This window comes from Mauremys reevesii, linkage group 2 (assembly GCF_016161935.1).
Source record: "Mauremys reevesii isolate NIE-2019 linkage group 2, ASM1616193v1, whole genome shotgun sequence".
Lineage (NCBI taxonomy): Eukaryota > Metazoa > Chordata > Testudines > Geoemydidae > Mauremys > Mauremys reevesii.
In genome coordinates, this window is record NC_052624.1 from 223,606,287 (window position 1) to 223,624,056 (window position 17,770).

The 17,770-nt window shown below is 41.5% G+C and overlaps 1 long non-coding RNA gene across 1 annotated transcript in view; it reads left to right on the top strand.

The window, feature by feature from the left end:
* The window catches only part of LOC120398976, a 36,913-nt gene that overhangs the window by 9,115 nt on the left and 10,028 nt on the right, over window positions 1-17,770 (top strand). Inside the window, exon 2 of the long non-coding RNA XR_005594854.1 lies at window positions 12,880-13,010. This is a non-coding gene — a long non-coding RNA (uncharacterized LOC120398976). The remainder of the gene's footprint in view (window positions 1-12,879; window positions 13,011-17,770) is intronic.

Sequence of the window (17,770 nt, forward strand, 5' to 3'; positions counted from 1 at the left end):
GAGCAACGGCAGACAATCGTTTCGTGCCTTTTTTCAATGCAGACGCCATACCATGGCAAGCATGGAGTCCGCTCATCTCAACGCAGCAGTCATGAACATTGTAAACACCTCACGCATTATCGTGCAGTTTATGCTGAACCAGAACCTGGAAAACCTGGAGGAGGTGATGGCAGCGTGGCGACGAGAGTGATGAGGACATGGACACAGAATTCTCTCAAACCGCAGGCCCCAACGCTTTGGAGATCATGGTATTAATGGGGCAGGTTCATGCTGTGCAACACTGATTCTGGGCCTGGGAAACAAGCATAGACTGGTGGGAACACATAGTGTTGCAGGTGTGGGATGATTCCCAGTGGCTGCGAAACGTTTGCATGCATAAGGGCACTTTCATGGAACTTTGTGACTTGCTTTCCCCTGCCCTGAAGCGCCAGAATACCAAGATGAGAGCAGCCCTCACATTTGAGAAGCAAGCTATCTGTCAATTGGGAATCAATTTGGAGTGGGCAAATCTACTGTGGGGGCTGCTGTGATGCAAGTAGCCAAAGCAATCACTGAGCTGCTGCTACCGAAGGTAGTGACTTTGGGAAATGTGCAGGTCATAGTAGATGGCTTTGTTGCAATGGGATTCCCTAACTGCGGTGGGGCAATAGATGGAACCCATATCCTTATCTTGGCACCGGAGCACCAGGGCAGCCAGTAGGTAAACCGCAAGGGGTACTTTTCAGTGGTGCTGCAAGCACTGGTGGATCACAAGGGACGTTTCACCAACATCAACATGGGATGGCCGGGAAGGGTTCATGATGCTCGTGTCTTCTGGAACACTAGTCTGTTTAAATGGCTGCAGCAAGGGATTTACTTCCCAGACCAGAAAATAACCATTGGGGATGCTGAAATGCCTATAGTTATCCTTAGGAACCCAGCCTACCCCTTAATGCAACGGCTCATGAAGCCATACACAGGCAGCCTGGACAGTAGTCAGGAGCTGTTCAACTACAGGCTGAGCAAGTGCAGAATGGTGGTAGAATGTGCATTTGGATGTTTAAAGGGACGCTGGCGCATGTTACTGACTTGCTCAGACCTCAGCCAAACCAACATGCCCATTGTTATTGCTGCTTGCTGTGTTCTCCACAATCTCTGTGAGAGTAAGGGGGAGACGTTTATGGCCGAGTGGGAGGCTGAGGCAAATCGCCTGGCCGCTGATTACGTGCAGCCAGACACCAGGGCAATTAGAAGAGCACACCAGGAAGCGCTGCGCATCAGAGAAGCTTTGAAAACCAGTTTCATGACTGGACAGGCTACGGTGTGAAAGTTCTGTTTGTTTCTCCTTGATGAAAACCTGCCCCCTTGATTGACTCATTCCCTGTAAGCAACCCACCCTCCCCCCTTCGATCACAGCTTGCTTGCAAAGGAAATAAAGTCACTATTGTTTAAAAACCATGTATTCTTTATTAAATGATTATAAAAATAGGGAGAGAACTGACAAGGTAGCCCGGGTGGGGTGTAGGAGGAGGGAAGGAAAAGACCTCTTCAAAACTTGTTGAATGACAGCCTTCTGTTGCTTGGGCTGTCCACTGGGGTGGAGTGGCAGGGTGCACGGAGCCTCCCCCCCTACCCCCGCATTCTTGGGCGTCTGGGTAAGGAGGCTATGGAACATGGTGAGGGGGGAGGGTGGTTATACAGGGGCTGTAGTGGCACTCTGTGATCCTGCTGCCGGTCCTGAAGCTCCACCAGATGCCGGAGCATGTCCATTTGATCCTGCAGTAGCCCCAGAGTCGCATCCTGCCTCCTCTGATCTTCCTGTTGCCACCTCTCATCTCGAGCATCCCTCCTGTCCCCACGTTCATCCCTCCTGTCCTCACATTCATTGGCCACTTCCACTCTTTCAGATGAGCTCTTTCATTGTGGGTTAACTGCATGATCTCAGAAAACATTTCAACTCGCGTGCGTTTTTTTTTTGCCGCCTTATCTGAGATAGCCTTCGGGATGAAGGAGGGAGGCTTGAAAAATTTACAGCTGCGGGAGGGAAAAAAAGGGAGAGAAGTATTTTAAAAGATACATTTTACAGTACAATGGGTACACTCTTTCATGGTGAACAATACTATTCACATTACATAGCACATGTGATTTGGGTAGAAGGTCACATTTTGCATCGTAATATTGAGTGCCTGCGGCTTTGGTGATTACAGCCACAGGGCTGGGCAACAGAATTCGGCTTGCATGTGGCCATTGTAAGCCATTGTCTTTCGGCTTCTGCAACCTTTATAAAAGTAGCACCCTCCTTTCATACCAAGCAAAGCCCATTGAGTGCTGTGGTTTTCATGTTAACATGCAGCAGCAGAAACCAAACAAACCTCCCAATTCTCTGGGATGATCGCTTTACCCCTCCCCCCACCGCATGGCTGGTATCAGGGAAGATCCCTGCTAGCCAAACGTGAACAGCTCAGTGCCAATGCTCCCCCAACCCCCGCAACGCTTGGCTAACTGCGGGGAGGATTTCTTTTCAGCCACAGGCAAACAGCCCAGTAGGAACAGGCACCTCTGAATGTCCCCTTAATTAAATTCCCGTATTTCAACTAGGTTACCATGAACAATATCACTCTCCTGAGGACAACACAGCAAGATAAAGAACGGATGTTGCTTGAATGCCAGCAAACACCGGGACCATACGCTGCCAGGCTTTGTCATGCAATAATACCAGATTACTTGCTACTAGAATGGCGTGGTCAAGTGTCCTACCATGGAGGATGGAATAAGGCTGCCATCCCCAGAAACCTTCTGCAAAGGTTTTTGGAGTACCTCCAGGGGAGCTTCATGGAGATGTCCCTGGAGGATTTCCGTTCCATCCCCAGACACGTTAACAGATTTTTCCAGTAGCTGTACTGGCCATGAATGCATCCCAAGTCCTCAGGGCAAATTAATCATTTAAAAAGTTTGCTTTTAAACCAAGTGTAATATTTCGAAAGGTACACTCACCAGAGGTCCCTTCCATGGCTTCATGGTCCAGGATACCGCCTTGGGAGGGTTGGGAGGCTACTTCAGTCAAGCTGAGAAAAAGATCCTGGCTGTTGGGGAGAATGGTGTGCTGTGTGCTCTCCGCAAGTTTGTCATCCTCTTCCTCCTCATCTTCCTCATCCGCAAAATCCTCAGGCATGGCTCAGAGTACCCGCTACTCAGAAGCCATGGTCAGGGGTGGGGTAGTGGTGGTGCCCCCCCCCCAGAATTGCATGCAGCTCAGCGTAGAAGCAGCATGTCTGCGGCTCTGCCCCAGAGAGTCCATTTCATAGAATCATAGAATCTCAGGGTTGGAAGGGACCTCAGGAGGTCATCTAGTCCAACCCCCTGCTCAAAGCAGGACCAAACCCAACTAAATCATCCCAGCCAGGGCTTTGTCAAGCCTGACCTTAAAAACCTCTAAGGAAGGAGATTCCACCACCTCCCTAGGTAACCCATTCCAGTTCTTCACCACCCTATTAGTGAAAAAGTTTTTCCTAATGTCCAACCTAAACCTCCCCCTCTGCAACTTGAGACCATTACTCCTTGTTCTGTCATCTTCTACCACTGAGAACAGTCTAGATCCATCCTCTTTGGAACCCCCTTTCAGGTAGTTGAAAGCAGCTATCAAATCCCCCCTCATTCTTCTCTTCTGCAGGCTAAACAATCCCAGTTCCCTCAGCCTCTCCTCATAAGTCATGTGCTCCAGCCCCCTAATCATTTTTGTTGCCCTCCGCTGGACTCTCTCCAATTTATCCACATCCTTCTTGTAGTGTGAGGCCCAAAACTGGACACAGTACTCCAGATGATACCTCACCAATGTCGAATAGAGGGGAATGATCACATCCCTCGATCTGCTGGAAATGCCCCTACTTATACAACCCAAAATGCCATTAGCCTTCTTGGCAACAAGGGCACACTGTTGACTCATATTCAGCTTTTCGTCCATCGTAACCCCTAGGTCCTTTTCTGCAGAACTGCTGCCCAGCCATTCGGTCCCTAGTCTGTAGCAGTGCATGGGATTCTTCCGTCCTAAGTGCAGGACTCTGCACTTGTCCTTGTTGAACCTCATCATATTTCTTTTGGCCCAATCCTCTAATTTGTCTAGGTCCTTTGGTTTTCTGGTATGCTTGTCTGAGCTCCTTAACTTTCACGCAGCACTGTAGTGAGTCCCTGTTGTGGCTTCTCTCCATCATGCCTTTGGAGACTTTTTCAAATGTTTTGGCATTTCATCTTTTGGAATGTAGTTCTCCTAGCATGGAATTATCTCCAATCAGATCCAGTACCTCCCATACAGTCCATGCTGGAGCTCTTTTTCGATTCTTAGACTGCATGGTCACCTGTGCTGATGAACTCTGCATGGTCACCTGTGCTGATCAGCTCTCCACACTGGGCAAACAGGAAATGAAATTCAAAAGTTTGCAGGGCTTTTCCTGTTTACCTGGCCAGTGCATCCGAGTTCAGATTGCTGTCCAGAGTGGTCACAATGGTGCATTGTGGGATAGCTCCCGGAGGCCAATACCGTCAAATTGTGTCCACACTAACCCTAATTTGAACAGGCAATGTCGATTTCAGCGCTACTCCCCTCGTCGGGGAGGAGTACAGAAATCGATTTTAAGAGCCCTTTATGTCGAAGTAAATGGCTTTGTTGTGTGGACGGGTGCAGGGTTAATTTGATTTAACACTGCTAAATTCGACCTAAACTCGTGGTGTAGACCAGGCCTTCATTACTGATCTATTCCTTCCCTTCTGAGGTCCTGGGAAAGGAGAGGAGAAGGGCTCTGGAGAGAAGGGGGAATCTGAAGGCAGCATACCAGAATGGGGTTGGGCTGGGAGACTCTCCACTGTCTCTTTGACTCTTGCTATGTGACTTCAGCTCTGTGTGCTAGTCTAATGGCACTGTTTTTTTACTCACCTTATGGATAGATAATAAAAGAAGAGCACCTGTAACTTGAGGACTGCCCACCCAACACCACCTTTCTCTGACCAAGCCCCTTGTCTTTGCTATGGTACCTGCTGCAATGGTCGGTAGTGTAGATCATGCTACTGGTGCTCTCCACAGGCAAATAGATAGGCCAGTTCATAAGGTTAGGTTACTTAGGTGAGGCTTCAAGCAAGTTTATATCAGTGGAGTGGGGTAAACTGACAGTAATGTACTCAAGAATCTGTCTCTGTACCTATGTCATGATAGATCATTTTCATCCCTGTTTTCTGAATTCTGTGAAATAAGTTTGAAACTAAATTGCATGAGAAAACAGTGTATAAAACTATTTCCCACCAAATCTCCTTAAAAAACACCTACTATCTTTGAATGGGCCCACTCCCTCAGAGTGAAGTCAACCAAGCTCTTTAAATAGCATTTGATTGGCCATTTGTGTGCACACATACCTGATTTGCAAACAGACATCAGATGTTATTTGCATGCAGATGTATGCAAGCAATTGAGTCATGAACTTTGAAACTCTGGCCCTTCATTTTTTTACTCAGGTTCACATGCATTGCCAATAAGTCCGTTTACTACTGTATCATTCTGCTAAAAGCCCCCCAAAGCTCTCTCCAATCCCAGTTCCCATTTTCATGTTACCTCCTGAATCCTGGCATCACTTGCCTGTGCTTTGTATTAGTGCTGCTGCTAATTGTTATTACATCCTTCCATGTCACTTCTCACTTGCTGTGTTCTGATTAGCTTTTGAGGGATCGAGTAAACAGTGATCCTATCATTTTCCCAGCTTCTAGCCAGACTAAGAACAGTTTCCTTACGGTACATAGCTAGCTCTCTTAAACTATCAAGGCCTAAGTATCAAACACTGGTTTATAACATTCTGCAAACACAGTTGGAGATTAGCACTTTCCAGAATTGTTTTGCTCCTCTTTAGACTATGGGGCCATTTATACCATGTATAATCACAATAGCTGCTTGAAATATTTTGTTCAGAAACTTTTTTGTGTGTGAAAAATTGCCTTTTTTTAAAAAACAAAAAGTTGTCTGGAAAAATTTCATTTTCTCATAAATGTTCTTTTTCTCCAAAATAACACACATACATATATATGTGTGTATGTGTGTGTGTGTGTTATTTTGGGGGAAAAGAACATTTTATATATAAATAAAGAAAAAAAATTCCAGTTTTGGAAACATTTTCTTCCTTTCTCTCCCTTCTTTTCCCTTTCCCTGGCCATTTTCTATGTTGCCATTGAAAAATAGCACCACATCAATGTCTAGGTCTGGAAAATTACCAACTTTGGATGTGTTCAGATCTGGCCCAGCTTAATTAAATAATGCCACATGGAGGTGATATAATAAGGAAATCTACTTCTCATATCTGTGGTTTGTTGAGCTGCCCCGGGTCGCAGCTAATATGGCTTCTGTTTGAACACTCTACTCTGTTCAGAGTGAAGGAAGGGGGGATTTGGAAAAGAACATCTTGTGAAATATAAATTCCAGTATTCAGCTTCAGAAAAAACAGTCTGCCATTGTTTTATGTTTGCATGTGGTTTTACTAAACAGCTGAATGCTGATATAATATAAGACTTTTGCTAGGCCTTTTGCAGAATTCATTTTGGATTATATTTTACTAACAGAAAAAACCCACCCCAAACAAAATTCATAAACAAGTTTCCTCACCCAGAAACAACTTGTACATTTAAACATTTTTGGATTTAATGTTCATTTCTTATCTCAAACACAATTACTACATTTTTCTCTAGCTCAGATCAAGGCTGGGAACAGACTTTCATCAAACTGTTTTTGAAGCTCCCAGGAACGTTGACTCCTCTGGCTTTTTCTGCTGAGATTTTTATAGTAATTATCATAAAAATCTGAAGTTGTTTCTAGTTATAACATCTATTTTCTGACAAAATCAGATGTTTAACATTTCAATTATTTCCCCTCATATTGGTTAGCTATTAATATTTTCTCTCCATTGTTCTTCAACTGTTTAAAGACTAAGTTCAAAATATAAAAGCTTGTTCCCAAGAAACGTGCAAAATATGTAACATTTCTTTTCTCAGGTAGAATAGCAGAAATGATCTCAGAAAATGAGTTGGCCCTAATTATAGGATTTCTGGAGTGCAGGAGGCACAGGCTCTAAAATATATTCACAATAAGCTTGTGTGTAGTCAGCAGAACCAGACAAGATTTATAATCTTGAAAATCTAATGCAGTCTGGTTAAGGGAGGACCTTGTGCCAAAAGATGAATTTTAGAAGAAATCTGTATTTGCTCAAGGCAATGTTCTGAAAGTTCACCAAGAAAGGGAAGAATACTGCTGCGTGTGCAAAATAAATCAGTTTTCAAACAAGTTTTTAGTCAGTTGGCATCTCTCAGATAGCAGTAGGCAGTGGCGATATGAGCAAAGGGTTTTCCCACAGTGGAAAAAAAAGAGAATAACAATGAAATACCATAGTTGCTCTAGAAGAAAGCCTATTAAACCCAACTATAAAATATTGAAACATAAAAATTGAAACTAGAATTAATAACATATTGGACACTTCTTCAAACATGTAGTGACACACACACATATGCAGTTTATAACTGTGAACCAAGTAACAAAATAAATTGGCACCTGGCATTTAAACCACCAGAAAACAAAGTATTGTAATTATCATCTTTACATTGACCCAAATTTTGCATTCAGATGCACATGTCCACTGAAATGAATGGGAGTTGTAGGAATTTATCTGCAGGTAGAATTTGGCTATTGGTAGCAATAACTCAACAAAAGTGATCCCAAGTAAACAAAGGCTACGTCTATACTACCCGCCCGGGTCGGCGGGAAGCGTTCAACTTCTCGGAGTTCGATATATCGCGTCTCATCTAGACGCGATATATCGAACTCCGAACGCGCTCCCGTCAACTCTGGAACTCCACCACCGTGAACGGCGGTGGCGGAGTCGACGGGGGAGCCGCGGACTTCGATCCCACGGCGTCTGGATGGGTGAGTAGTTCGAACTAAGGTAGTTCGAGTTCAGCTATGCTATTCGCGTAGCTGAACTTGCGTACCTTAGTTCGACCCCCCCCCCAGTGTAGACCAGGCCAAAGAAAGTTAACCTTCACTAACAAAGCAGAGTAACAGGCTATTAGAATGCATACTTCCTGGAGCATAATAGGACAGATACATGATGTGCATGATAATAATCAACAGGAAATTCCTCATTATCATGTGGATTTCTAACCACTAAATAAATTAGTGTAAGTGAAGTTAAAGTTAAGAGCTAGTAATGTCAAAATATCAAGTGTCATGAATTACAATGTATTGATAAGTGACTTTTTAGTTATTAGTTAGGTGAGATCTCCCACTAGGCAATAGGGCATTTAGGAGACTGGATCTGGAAAAGACACAATTTCTAAGCAGAATTACATCTGTTTGATGTGGCTGTTCCTGATTTTTATTTAATCAAATACAATAAGATTGCATGGAATGCAAACCCTTACTAAAGTTTTGGTTTTCACAGGCAAAGTTTTAATCCCTATTGAGTATCAGAGGGTAGCTGCAGCAAAGAAGGTGCAAAGAATTATAGAAATAACCTACGTTTTGCAGACTAAGCTTTCGTGAGTGAATACTTGAGTGGATGATGACCATACTTCAAGGGCGGGCATTGCAAGTTTGAATATAGCAATAAGCAAAAAGAAGCAAGCAGCAAGAGAGAGATCCAATTAGAGGGAGGATGGGATGGGTTCCTGCAGCCAGGTGTGAAAGGTGAGGGGAGGAGGAAACTGGTTCTGGTCTTGCAGCCAATCACAGTCTTTTTTTTTTAGTCCTAAGCTGATGGTGTTAAATTTGCAGATGAACTGGAGCTCAGCAGTTTCTCTCTAAAGACTGTCCAGTTTGGTCGATGTACATAATCCCTATTGAAGTTCTCTGATCATTCTAGGACTTAATTCTCCCCTTGTTTACCTGAGTTGAAATCAGGAGAAATTCCAGTGAAGTCAATCAAATTAATTGGTGTAATGGGATAACCAGGTTTCTAATCTCATTCTGACCTCCACAGAAAGATCTCCTTATACTGCCATCAGTATTGTGGCTATAAGCACCAAGAACCAATTTCCAGTACTGCTGCTCCTATTTATTTTGTCTTTCTGCTTAGTCCATAAGTAACACTGGGATTGTACACACTGCTGGGGGCAAGGGAAGAAACGAATGCAGTGGGAATACCAATGGCAGGTGCAATTTATGTGCATTGTGGAAGGAAATGCTACCAGGGCTGCCATTTCTGCATCTTTCCTATTTATTCTGAAGCGCTGGCAGTTTTGTTTATTTTTGGGGATGCAGTGATTTTTGGAACACATACTCAGGTTCTTCCTTTGATACATTCCATTTTGTGTGGATTCAGTTCCTTTTAGTCACTTGTTCTATGTTGTCTAAATCCCAGGTTGTAAACTTGTGAAGGCATGGACTATCATTGGGTTGGTTGGTTGTACAATTCCTCTCACAATGGTCCATGACGGGGGTCCTTAAACAATATTCATAATTTTAATGGATAATCTGCTACTATGAGACATACAAACTCAAAATTCTAATTAAGAATATAAACACTCCAGAAAAACTGAAAGAAGCAAATAGGTTACTTGATTGATTCTGTTTCAGATTAAATCAAATATATATATTTTGCTCCAAAGCCCATGGTCCATCCTTATCTTCCAAGGTCTCCCCCTATAAACAGTGAATAGTGCTGATTACGTGGATATAATCCAATGAGAGACCAATTAACATGGCATGTTTTATGTGAACTTTGACCTTCTAAGCATCTCACTGTGATGCTTTATTTCCACTTTTACTTTATATCCAGTGAAAAAACCCTCTGTTTTTTGGCTGAAGTAAAAGTCACGAGAGCAGTGTTTGTTATATAGGGGATTTCTTCCCATTTTTATGAAGAGTGCAACAAGAGGTAAATCTGGGGATGCTTTCATTAAGGGCCAATCTTAGAGGAACTTGAAAGGAGTTTGACACAGGGGTAGCCATATGGCATGGGCCATTCAAAGGCACAGACTTTCATCTTTGACTCTCCTATGGGGAAAGAATGAAAAAAATTATATTTAAAAAAATCTCTTAGTGTGAGTGCCAGGCGTAATAGAAATGCTAGTGAACAAATGAACTAAAAATGATTAGTAAAAGTGATATTCAAAAGTGACTGGAATATAATACTTATTTTTATTATTATGCTATTTCTTACTTGTATAGAAATAACTGTGGATAGGGGTCACTTTCTTGTTGAAGTTGTTTTAATCACTTACAAAGGCAGAGAAGACATCTCCCCTGGGACTGATTTACAAAAGAAGTCAATGGGAGTATTGCTTAAATTATCAGAGGGGTAGCCATGTTAGTCTGGATCTGTAAAAGCAGCAAAGAGTCCTGTGGCACCTTGTAGACTAACAGACGTATTGGAGCATGAGCTTTCATGGGTGAATACCCACTTCGTCGGATGTCATGCATCCGACGAAGTGGGTATTCACCCACAAAAGCTCATGCTCCAATACGTCTGTTAGTCTATAAGGTGCCACAGGACTCTTTGCTGCTTTTGCTTAAATTAAATACCTTTGAGGATCTGGGCCTTAAAGTCTCTGTGCATCTGTAAAATGGGGATATCAATACCTAATTTCTCCCATCCTTAGTATTTTTTGTCTATTTAAAGCTCAATTCAGAAAAGTCAATGGGACTATTCACATACTGTATTTACAATTTAGGCATATACTCTCCTGAATCAGGGCCTTAGAATGTAAACCCTTTGGGACAGGAACTGTCTGTGTTTGTACCACACTTGGCACAATGGGACCAGAGTTTCAGTAGGGACATCCAGGCACTATTGTATTGTATAATTAATTAATTATATGCAAACATATGTAAAATAGGGTGACCAGACAGCAAGTGTAAAATCAGGACAAGTGGTGGGGGGTAATAGGAGCCTATATAAGACAAAGCTCCAAATATTGGCATTATCCCTATAAAATTGGGACATCTGGTCACCCTAATATAAAAGTACAACCAAGAGCTCAAGATTTCAATGGAGCTAGTCCTGTGCTTAAAGTTAAGCATGTGCCTAAGTGCTTTGCTGGATCAGAGCCTGAAGGAGTTCCACAGAGGACTATTTAACAGTCATGCTTATGTTTTCTAAGATTGCAAAAGTTGTGGAATCAACAGCATAACAGTGGATCACAAGCTTAGAGACTTCAGCCTTCAAGATACAGTTCTGTTCTCTAAGGGCACTAGTTTGGGATTCCCCATCTCTGAAATATGTTTTTATAAACTGGTAATAGTAGCATCCTTTGTGATATTATTAATTATGCATCTTCCATCTAGGAAAAAGGATTGCACATTTTTTGAAATTTCCAAAATATGTTGTCATTTTTTCCTCTCAGCATATAGAAACAATTCATCATTTATTGCTGCTTTGAAACAACGTACTTTCAGAATAATTCCAAAACTGTACTCTCCATTTCTTTTGTGTTATAGTAAGCTTTTTGTCATGAGAGTTGTAAACAGGATTTATTATCTTTCACCATTAAAATTCAAGCTTTCGCATCAACCTTTCGGCTTCCTAATTACATAAGGAAAATGGCTTTTTATCCAAGTGTTTTATTTAGGAATAACATCTTTGTGTGGCTTCAGTGGACAAGTTATATTGCTCCTGACATCAGGCAGCAGCAAATTAGCTTTCAATTTAGTCTCATTCTAGTCAACATGAGATTTACTTAGTCAACATCTCTGAAATCAGAGCAAAAATAAGTCTCTATGGGTTTGAGTAATTTAGTATCTGAAACACAGGATGGAACACCTAGTGGCTTTTAACATCCTGCAGCTCTTGTTTAGATGTTCAACATGCATATGAGGTGACTAGAGAAGACAGTGAAATGGTTTGAGGCTGTGTTATGGGGATGGACTCAGCTTTGTCTACATTTCATAAAACCTGGGTGCTGTTACTGATTGATTTACCCAGTGTTTGACTATGATTGGGGTTTGGATATGGATTAGCTTGCTGAGATTTTCATCCATTTATGACTGCTGATAGGCAGAAGTAGCAGAAGTTATATCTGCCCCCTTGATTGAGGAGGCTTGCCCACTATTTGTTGGTTAAGTTTGCTTCCTGAGAGTCCCCGGATGCTTCTAGATGTCCAATTAGCAGCCGTGTCCATGAGTGTTTTATCTGAACTTGGCAAGAAATTTGTAACTTATTCTTTTGGATATGGACATGACCCCTTTGTCACTTTAGGAATGAGTTACTGCAATGCACTGTGCATGAAACTACTCTAGAAGGTTTTTAGAAATTTGTGCTAGTGCACAATATACTGGCCTGCTCCCTTAATGGTGCTCATAAGAAGCATATTACACTAGTTCTCCATGATCTGCACTGACTTCCAGTTAATTTCCAGGAGCTGATTAAGAGGTTGTTTTTGACCTTTAAACCCCTAACTGTTATGGGTCTTTGTTATCTAAGAAATTGAATCATTCTGTGTGTGCCAATAAATGTATTATGATCAGCAGAGGCCCTCAAGCCTACAGTCTGTTTGTTTGTTAAATGGTGGTGGAGTGGAACTGGTGTGAATATGTTTCACCAGGGTGACAGGTGTGAGGAATCCTTGACTTCCCTTAATTTCCCAGAGCCAGATATACTGCAAGACCTATCTGATTTCCCAGGTTTTCCATACAAAGGGCTGGCTTTCATTGGGGCATACAGTGGGTAAAGAGGAAGGTTTTACTTATGAATTCAGGGATTTCTTAGGAATTCTTTTTTGGATCTTGATGCAACAGAATATTCTGTATTTTTTGATGATAGTTCTGGTGCCTAGAATTTTAGGTATGTGCCATTTATAAAAGGAAATAAACAAACAAGTCATTTAAATACATTTTCTGTATTTTTTCCCTCATGCCTGAAAGATTGTTTTTACTTCATTCAGGCAGATGCAGATAAATCACATCTATTTATTGGACCCCATTTGGCAAGAAAGAGCTTCAAGTGACTTTCTGGAGAAACCTCAATGTTCTTGTGAAGATTGGAAGTTGAGCAAAATTTATCAAACTTCCTAAGGTAAGAGGAAAAATAACCATAGCAACAAAACAAACAAATATAAAACCATATGAATACTATTACTACACAAAGAAGAATCTTGATGAAATGTGAATCACAATCCAGGGCAGCTTGCACTGAGTTTTACTGGTATGACAGGTATGCTTCATTGTTTATTAGCCAAGGGTAAAAATTAAAAAAAACTGAGGTGAACTACAGGGAATTAAACTCACTCTTAAATAGGGTTGCTCAAATAAGGATGTAATTTAGATTTGATTAAGTGATTATATGTTATTTTAAATTCTATTTTTACAAGAATATTTTTAATGAAATGTATAATCTAATTAATAAAATACTTGTGTCCATTAAACATTTGTTGAAATTCAGTGGATATGCTACTTGACTAATAAGCAACAATTTGTGCAACTAATTATTGTGTGCGACAAGAGAAGAATTACAGTCCAGAAAAAGATGGAAACCATATGAAACCCATAATAACATAAACACAGAGGTTTACACAGAACAGTCTCCCAAACAATTATTCATGTTTTAAATTTAGTCTTGAATTTGTTGGCTAAGATTTTCAGCAGTGACTAGTGACTTTGGGTGGCTCAATTGTTTGATGCACAGTCTGAGACATCTAAAGGGGCTTGATTTTCAGAGAATGGGTGCTCAGTACCTTATGAACTCTAGGCCCTTTTCAAGACTCTCAAGACAAGCCCCCCGGAGTGAATGCACGTAGCATCACCAATCATTTTTGAAAATCCTGATCATAATGTATTTATTCTGGCCACAATCCCAATTTAATGCCACTAGAGAGTCCAAGAAAGAGACAGCACGATATGTTCAAACTCTAGTGAGGAAAGAAAAATATTTGTTTCTTTAAGTGAGTTTTGTGATTTCAAGGTACTGAACTGGCATCCCTAAAAATCAAAATTATGAGCAATGAAAGAAGATAGAGCACAGGTAATGATGGTACAAATTTTGCCACACTCTCCAATGCTGTATCTCAACCATGAATTGTTGGAACCAGCTCTGTTTAACTTTCAGTGCTTAGTCAGTCCTTCGTCTTTCTGCTGAGATTGCCAAGGAGTTTGATGTGGACACCCAACATGAGTTAGACTGCGGGCTTGTCTACACAAACACTTAGTCTGAGGCAAGTTGTAGTATAAATCTACCTCGCCCTAGCCTGCTATGCAAAAAGTTTCTGAGTGGATCCTGCTGCTGTGAACTAAAAGTCCCCTAGTGCATCTGAATCTGCTCCCATTTCAAAGTAGGGTAGATCAAAGCACACTGTGAAACTTTTAGTGCATGGCAGCAAGGTCCACAGACACACTTTTTGCACAACATACTAGTGCCAGGTACCTTAACACCCACGTTTGCCATGATGTGTTTGTATAGAGAAGCCTGGAGACCACAATCTTCTTCCACACAGACAGCTATCAAATGGCAAAGACATTCAATCACTGCAAACTGAGTCTGAAACAGTAACCTAGAGGAGAAAGGCTTCATGCTCTAGTACCAATTCCAACATGACCAACACTTAATATTAATGTTTAGATTAAGCTTTCAGTGAATGGCTTTTCTCATTTGAAACATCTCATCCTTGCTTAGGTGTTTAACCAGTTTATAAAAGCTATATACTGCTGTGTAGGCTCCAGTGGCATGCCATGAGACGACACACTAAGCATGTACTAGACATACATTGCCTTAGGCCCAGTCCAAAGCAGTCAAAAATTCAGATTTTTAATACTTTCTTTTTGGGTCCTAACATTTCTTTTAGCAGCAGCATCTGAAATAGATGAGCAGGAGATCACACCAACTTCAATCAACAACAACAATCTGGGACTGTTACATAGGCTAGAGAAAGCCCAGCAATGGCTGCTCAAGAGACTTTGCAGGCCTTGTGGAAAACATGGCATCTGTCTCACTGTACCCTGGGGAAAAAAGAAGCTACTGCAGATATTGCTGCAATATTCAGATAAATAAAATGGACCCAGCCAGGCATTCTTCACAGCATGGGAGAACTTAAAGGAAAAGTAGATGCAATGGATGCTAAATTGGATAAATTAAACAAACGTGTGCATGCAGCAGAGAAAAGAATAAGCAACATAGCTGAAAGGGAAGCTGAAAAAGAGATCTATGCGATGAGAAAGGTTGTTGATTTTTTTGTTGTTGTTGGACAAAACAGAGAAATTAGAAAACAGGACTCATTGTACTTGTGTTAGAATTATTGGAAAAAGAAAGTAGAGAATTGGATAATGTGATTCTCTTTGTTCAAAAATAGTTCAATGAGATTTTAAAATGTGACAAGGAAGAAGAAGAATTTGAACGAGAAAAAGCCCAGATAGTCCAAAGGGCCAAATCTGGGCCATTAAGAGACCTCACAATAATGCTGCTGAGATTCCAAGGTAAAGATTATATACTAAAATAATTATGAAAGAGTGATGAAGGCTTAAATCAAGATAAGCAAATGTTCCTTTATCCAAACCTCAGCATAGAAATGTTGTGCACAGGCAAAGAATGGAGCAGGTTCACAGACTAGCTGGTGAGAAAGGGACTGGAGCTGGCAGTGTAGTAATAAGTTACTATTTGATTGCTAGAGAAATTTTTCCAACTCATCTCAAGACTTGTAAAATTTTATACTATTAATCTCTTTGTGATTCAATCACTTTGCAATTCCCCAACATGGTGCCTGAAATAGAAGACAGAAAAATCCTCCCTTCCTACTGAAATATGTGATTGTGTCTCTTCCTTAAGAGTTGTCCACCTGTTAATTATGTATTGTTATGGAGGGCATCATCAGAAGGCACCATTACACATTGTCTTACAAGTTCTTTTTCTTTGTGTGTGAGCAATATATAGTCAGTGAGGAAATGCTATATTGTTGAGAGGTTTTTTACATAGAGACTTTTGGAAAGAGCTGTTGCAAACAATGACAGTTTGCTGTCTGCATTAATCTCTCTAACTTGAGTCAGTTCTTGGGGCAGAGATGCTTCCTGGGAACTGGGCATTGGTATTTGGGCTGAAATTTCTGAAAGATGGCATCTTGTATGTGCCATTGGCAATTCCCTCCATTCAAGGATTGGTTTATATAGTGCAGTGGTTCCCATACTTGTTCTGCTGCTTGTGCAGGGAAAGCCCCTGGCAGGTCGGGCCGGTTTGTTTACCTGCCGTGTCCGCAGGTTCGGACGATTGTGGCTCCCACTGGCTGCGGTTCGCTGCTCCAGGCCAATGGGAGCTGCTGGAAGTGGTGGCCAGTGCGTCCCTCGGCCTGTGCCACTTCCTGCAGCCACCATTGGCCTGCAGCAGCGAACCGTGGCCACTGGGAGCCACAATCGGCTGAACCTGCGGACGCGGCAGGTAAACAAACCGGCCCGGCCCGCCAGGGGCTTTCCCTGCACAAGCAGCGGAACAAGTTTGGGAACCGCTGATATAGAATATATAAAACAAGATATACTAAAAAATGCAAGGCTCATCATCACTGATTTCTTCTCCAATGGGAAACCAATCTGCAAGGTTCCAATATCAGCAATGTTTCAGCAGAGAGCTGAATAAATACTTCCATGTTAGTAGTGACATTTTTATTGTTAAGAGAGTTTGTTACCTCACAGTTTTTGTTTAACGATAGCATGTGTTTGCAAAGAGGCTTATTTCCTTCTTTTTGGTTAAAGTGGTTGCTTTTGCCACATTGAAGATCATGTACAATAATGTTGTTGGCAACGTGCATAACAGTGCCTATCCACTTTTGAAAATTTAGAATGGTCACTACAAATATATGGCATCATACCAAGGGAAGTGGTGCATTCTCCGTCTTTTGAAATCTTCAGATCAAGCCTGCATGCCTTCCTGGGAGACATGCTTTAGTTAAAAACAAGCTATTAAACTTAGCAGAGAGGTAACTGGATGAAATTTTATGAGCTGTGTTTATACAAGAGGTCAGACTAGATGATCTAATGGTCACTTCTGGTTTGAATCCAGTAATAATTTAAGACCTGATTTAGCAAAACACATAATTGATTTTAAGCACATTAAATCTCAATAAGAATCAGTATCTTTGTGCAAAAAAGGAAGATTTTTAAATTAACAAAGTATTTCCTTTCCAATTATAGAAAGGGATGGTAGCACCACTTATTAAGGATGTCCAACATGTTCTATTATGAACCCCTGTTTTTAGTTGCTTATAACTTTGCAAACTTTAACAGTTTAGGACAAATTTTTCCATACTGGGTGTCTGCCTAAGGTTGACATTTTTGGAAAAATTCAGCCAAACCAGTTCAGTTGTTTCTGAGAATGAGGTATGGGGGAAAACACATTGTTTTGCCGACATGAAAAAAATCTTGAGACTTCTTTTAAAATGCCCTAGTTCCTCCATGCTTTGGAGTAGTAACTTAAAATTTAGCAGGAAGGTCGCCTTTGTGTCAGGAATGTGTCATTTACCATCCCCATGAAAATCTACCCAAATTTGACCAAGTTATAAGCCTTGGAAAAATCAGTTGGCACATGCTCAGTAGAGACTTTGGTAGAGTATAACAGCTAAAATCTGCAAAGATTCCTTCCTCAATTGCTTGAGCCTCTCACGCTCCTAGTGCTGATGAGATGGTGCATGTGCCATCAACCCAGAACATGCTCCAATCTGGGGCTCTGAAGGACTTTTTCTGTAATGACTGCCTCCAGGGAATGAATCCAGGGCTCCAATCTCCTGCAAACTATCTGGGAGGCCCCCACTCTGAGTGCAACCTGCTGGCAATTGAGGAATAAACCTCAACCCTGGTGCCAAC